Source organism: Bison bison, unplaced genomic scaffold (genome assembly GCF_000754665.1).
Source record: "Bison bison bison isolate TAMUID 2011002044 unplaced genomic scaffold, Bison_UMD1.0 scf7180017862979, whole genome shotgun sequence".
Taxonomy (NCBI): Eukaryota; Metazoa; Chordata; class Mammalia; order Artiodactyla; family Bovidae; genus Bison; species Bison bison.
The window spans coordinates 1,625,391-1,631,038 of NW_011493551.1; the positions used below are offsets into that span (position 1 = coordinate 1,625,391).

General features: G+C 40.0%; 1 protein-coding gene across 5 annotated transcripts in view; it reads left to right on the forward strand.

Moving 5' to 3' along the window:
- The first annotated feature begins 13 nt into the window (after positions 1–13).
- Positions 14–5,648, forward strand: part of LOC104983552 (chromosome unknown open reading frame, human C10orf12) — a 126,647-nt gene continuing 121,012 nt past the window's right edge. For 2 of the 5 annotated variants that reach the window (XM_010833039.1, XM_010833038.1), the window contains exons 1-2: positions 14–98; positions 385–458. The gene's annotated coding sequence lies outside the window, so the exon portion shown is untranslated. Of the gene's footprint in view, positions 459–5,648 lie in introns of all 5 variants that reach the window. The other 3 variants (XM_010833041.1, XM_010833042.1, XM_010833043.1) reach the window with 2 other exon arrangements.

The following is a 5,648-nucleotide window of genomic DNA, read 5'->3' on the forward strand; positions in this document are numbered from 1 at the left end:
AAGTGGGGTGTCATGGCCGCGGGGGGCAGCGGCTGCACTTCCTCTGCGGGCGGCGGCGGCGGCAGCGGCCGGGGAGTTAATCCTCGACGCTCGGGTCGGTGTGTGTGTGTATTTCTGTTTGGTGTGTGCGCAGCGGGTGGAAGGGGGATGGAACCGGGTGCGACCGGGAAACCCGAGCAGTGGTCTTGTCCGCTCCTGGGAGATTTTCCGCAGCCGCCGCTTGGCCGAGCGCCTTGTCCGCCGCCCGCCTCCCGGACCTTGGGCCGCTTCGGGTGGCTTTTTCCCCGCGGGCAGAGGGAACGTGGACGGGGTCGCCCCGGGAGGGGCCGGGCGGCGGAGCAGCGCCTCTCACACTGTGTGTTTTGTCTGTTTTTCTCTCCCAAGGTCCCGTTTCCCTCTGTGCGGCGGCCGGCGGGACCATAAGGGCTTAACTCATATATTTAACCCCCCTCCAAAAAGTAAGTGGCCCGTGTGGTGTCTCCGCTCCGCCCGCCGCCCCCTAGCCCCAGTGCGTCCAGTGTCTGACTCTCCTGTCCCCCAGCATTGTTATTTCCCCATCTTTGCTTCGGTGCTGCTGATGTGTGGGGAAATGCTGTCTCGTCGTTCTCCGTCCCCCACGCCCAGTCCTCGGGGAGACCCAGAATTCGAACCCCCCACCCCTCCCCACCCCACCGTGGGGAATAATCTTGGTCTTCCCAACAGAATCTAGGAGATTCTATCCGTTCGCTTGGGCCCCTCATCCCCTCCTTCCCGACAGGGTTTCGTTGGAAGGAATTATGCAAATCCTGCTTTCTGGTGTCCATTCAGCGGCAATTTCATGCGGTGAGAAGTTCTCTTTGTTGTGCGAGGGGGAGAACAGACACTGATTTAATAGACATATCTGTTGGGGGGAAGGGTAGAGGGGGGTGTGGAGAAGCTCAGTTTGGAAGAATTACAGCACTTGGTTAGCTCAGTGTCTTTGTGTTTGAGCTTTCTGGCTTGACAGGAGGGTATGCCCTTTACAACGTCCCGCAAGGGATATTTTCTGTAATAGATTGAAAAACAAAACTGAAACTTTAAACAAGTGAAAAATAAGGTAACTTTTAGTTAGAGAACATAAACCTTTCCATATTTACGGCGTTTCATTATGAAAATGTATGTGAATTTTGTTTAGGATTTAGACTGTAATCAAAATTAATATAGGCAACAATGCTCTAAGGTATCTGGTATCACTTTGGTTGTCCACAGGTTAAAAGTGACATTTTAAAACATACTTTTGTGAGTAGTAACGGTATAAATCCATTTTTTGGCGTAATTTGTGTTGTGGCTATATTTTAAAATTTCCTTCCTACTAATCCAAGCTCTGTCCTTCAGGAATCAGCCTTTTGGTTATCAGTTATCATTTACTCTGCTCTGTCTCTGCTGGTTTTATTCTTTGAAGTCTGTCTTACATTTCCTAAAATGTAACATCAGCTTTAGCACTTTTAAAATAATGTATTATTTGTAACTGTCATATGAGAGACCTTATAAGGCATGTAGAGGTTTTGAGAAACATGAAATTAATGAGTTTTCAGAATTGTGAGTTAATACAGAATCCTTATATTATTTTGAAGAATTTTTAGTCCTTTTATTTCTTTCACTTTTTTAATGACTTTTTTTCAGAGGGACTTTTTAGTTTTTAAAAGATAATGAAATTGATAATTATAACCGTATGGATTTCTTAAATTACTGTTGCTTTGGTTTAGATGGTTGTTTATCTTATTGTTTGCTTAGAGTTCTTCCCTCTTGTTTCAGGGCCCCCCCCCCCCACTTTTTTTATCAGTCATTGCTTAGTCTTAGTGGTGAGTTACTGCTGCTTGACAAAGTGTTTTTATTTTTCTCCCTAATAAAATCCTTATGTAAATACCTGAGTTGAATATCAAATTTTAGATTCATTTTTTGAGGGAGGATTTTAATCTGGTTATCAGTTTCCTTAAAAGCATTTTTTTAACTCTAAATCTCCACTTTCAAGGTAGTAAAGTTCAGGAGATTATAGAGTCCAGAGTGCAGATCAGTATTTTAATCTGAGGAGTAATACATAGTTGATAGTATCCCAATTAAAATCAGTTGGGTCTCATATTTTCTCTTTTATTGTATGTAATTTTGTTCTTTAAGAAGACAGTTCTATGTAAATTGTAGCGTTAACTTTCTACATGCAAGAGAGGTGGCAGTGATCTTTATTTATATACAGTCCCAAAGGCAACTCTGTCACTAGCAAATAATTCCTCTTTTATTTTAATGGGATTGGTTCTGAACAGTTAATCCTCTATTTGATTCTCTTGACTGGTTATCTTAATACTTTAGGGTCATTGCTTTCTAAATGATATTTAATTTATAGCAGTCTTTGGATTACAAGTGAATTCTCACTCATTTCCAAAATTTAATACCCCCCCACCTTTTTTTGGGAAAGAGGTGAGGGTCATGACTGTGGAGGTGGAAGTGGGGGTGTTGGTGTTTCCGGTAGAAGTTTTAGTTGAATTGGAGTTAGCAGGTTCAGACAGTGATGATGATCAAGATGGGTATTTGGTAGCCAGTTGATTATTGAGTCCTCAGGGACTAGAAAGAGCTTCCATTCTGGGAAGATCAAGGTTCTCTGTGCTGCGTGATATGATGTAACTTATTGCTTGGCTGTTCCTCATCCTTGCTATATTCTCAAAAAACTCTTCCCAATGTAGGGAAAGTTGTGATGCTTTCAGCTGAGTTCTAGCTTGCTGGAAAAAGGATAGCTGGATGAGTCTCTGACTAACAGAGTTATTTTAAATTGCTCCGATTGCCTCAAATGTGCTTATAGCTGGAGCAGTTATAGGAAGCATCTGAATAATGCCATTTTTTTAGCCTCATGGAGTTACACAGAATGGCATGGAATCTCTTCTAGAGTGAAAATTAGGTATTTAATGTCTGTGGGGACTTGCCACTTCTGAGTACTTGCCTAATTGCTTAGTTGCTTGTACTAGTGCTGTTTTTAGGAGCAGAAGGCAGCTAGTTGAGTACAAACTTTATTTAAATATTTATTAAGCATATGTCTTGTATATCAGGCACTGTGAGGAAACAAAGATATTGGGGAAGTTGCCTTAACCTTGAACAACTATTTAAAATATAGTGTATACAGTGCAAGGCAAAATGTGCCGTAGGATAGATGCGAGCAAGTTCTGGGGCATTTAGAAGTGAAAAAAAATGGCCTGAGATGATGAAGGAAGGCTTCATGAAGAAGGTGGTGGATTTTTGCTTCATTTTGATGAAAATGGAAAAGGCGTTCCTGTCATGTGAAACAAGCAGAAATATACAAGGACAAGAATGAGTTACCTGTTTAAACTTCAGTCCATGTTTCATGTAGGGGGTGTATAGGTTATAGGTTTGCAGAGATAAATTGTTGAATTTTCTAGTACAGGTTAAAAAGTGGTCTCATTGTTAGGCTAGTTGGGGTGTGCAACACACCTCTCTGCTTAGCTCAGGGGAGGATTGTTTCCTTTAAGGATTCCATTGTAAAACTCTACAATAATATTAGTTGTTTTTTAACTCAGCTTGGCAGAGACAATATTGTCATTCACAGTCATTCTAAGTAAGCTCACTCATTTGGAAGCTGTACTTTGCACAAAACTCATTTTTGGCTTTCCCTAAAATCAGTGGCATATTCATTCTTAAAGTACACTTAGTATTGGCAAATTTTCATCTTTTAGAGGTTGTATTTGGTATTTGGAAACAATAAAAGAATATTTTCTGTAGCAAATAAAGGTATATATAAAATAGTGAGATTTTTTTTTTTTCCTCTGCTTTGCAGACTGGCTCAGAACGCTCAGCAGAGAGGCTTTGGTGTGCTTCTGAACTTCTCTTTTGATTCTTATTTCCTTTGTGTCCACCCTTCTGCTGAATGGAATCTGGGTATTGGGTAGATGTGAATAAACATAGCTGTTACTTTTTGTAGTTTCAAGTTAAAGACTTGTTAGTCACTACCCTCCAAATTATCTTTACTTCATTTCCAAATACTTTAAAAAATCTTGTTCATGTTTCTTACACTTGCATATTGTTTTTGGAATAATCCCAGTGTGAACCGTTCGTTAACTTTATTGACTCTTGTTTGCAGGAAGTATCCCAAGTCCAGTGGTCCATACCCTGAGTTTAATTTTTTTGTTTTTAAAATTGAGATATGTACTTATGTACTGTAAACATTCACTCTTAATGTATACAGATCAGTAGTTTCTAGTTTTTTGAGAAGGTTGTGCACATATCACTATCTAATTGTCTTAATACTTTCATATCCAAAAAAAGAAACTGAAACTCTATACTGGTTACAAGTCATTTCGCATTTCTACTATGATCCAGTCCTTGGCAATCTATTTGCCTGTTCTAGACAATTCATATAAATGTAGTATTATAACATGACCTTTTTGTGTCTGGCTTCTTGTTTTCAGAATGCATCCGTGTAGTAGCATCCATCAGCACTTCATCGCTTTTTACAGTTAAATATTATTGCATTGTATGAACATACTATATTTTGTATATCCATCAGTTGTGAGACAGTTGTTTCTACTTTTTGCCTCTTATGAATAAGCTGCTGTGAACGTTAGCAACATTATTTGTGTGGACATTTGTTTTCACTTCTTTTCCGTGTGTACTTCAGAGTGAACTTGCTGGGTCATATACGTAACTCTTGTAACTTTGAGGAAGTGCCAAACTGTTTTCTTAAGCAATTGAAGTATTTTACATTCCCATCAGTAATGGAGGATGATTTCAGTTTCTCCATAATCTTGCCAACATTTGTTACTGTCTTTTTGGTTACAGTCATCCTAGTGGGTGGGTATTCAGTGGTATCTCTTTGTGGTTTTGATTTGCGTTTCCCTAATGACAGTTGATGTTGAATGTCTTTTCATGTGCTTGTTGGCCATTTGTATATTTTCTTTGGAGAAATGTCTGTTCAGATCCTTGTTCAGTTGCTCAGTTGTGTCTGGCTCTTTGCTATCACATGGACTGTAGCCTGCCAGGCTCCTCGGTCTGTGGAGTTTTCCAGGCAAGAATACTGAAGTGGCTTGCCATTCCCCTCTCTTCGGGATCTTCCCAGCTCAGGGATCAAACCCATGTCTCTTGCATTGCAGGCAGATTCTTTACCATCTTAGCCACCAGGGAAGCTTGCTAATGTCTAATTTCATATAATTAAGTAAACAGAAAATAAGCAAAAATTTAGCAGACTTCAGCAACACTATCAATCTGTTTGACTCCATCCATCCCAACTTCAGAATATACCTTCTTCTCAGGAGCACACTGAACATTTACTGAGACTAATCATATTCTGGGCCATAAAACATGTCTCAATAAATTTAAAGGGCTGAAATCATACAACATGTTCTTGGGCTACTATAGAATTAAGTTGGAAATCAACAGAAAGGTCTACAGAAAAACTAATTTTTGAAAACCAAATAACATGCTTCTAAATAACCCATGGTCAAAGAAATCAAAAGAGAATTTAGAAAACACTTTGAACTTAATCAAAATGAAAATACAACATAATAATCTTTGTGGGAAAACCTCCACAACTATAGGATAATAAATTTCTGTGGTTTAAGATACCTGCTGCTGCTGCTAAGTCGCTCAGTCGTGTCCGACTCTGTGCGACCCCACAGACGGCAGCCCACCAG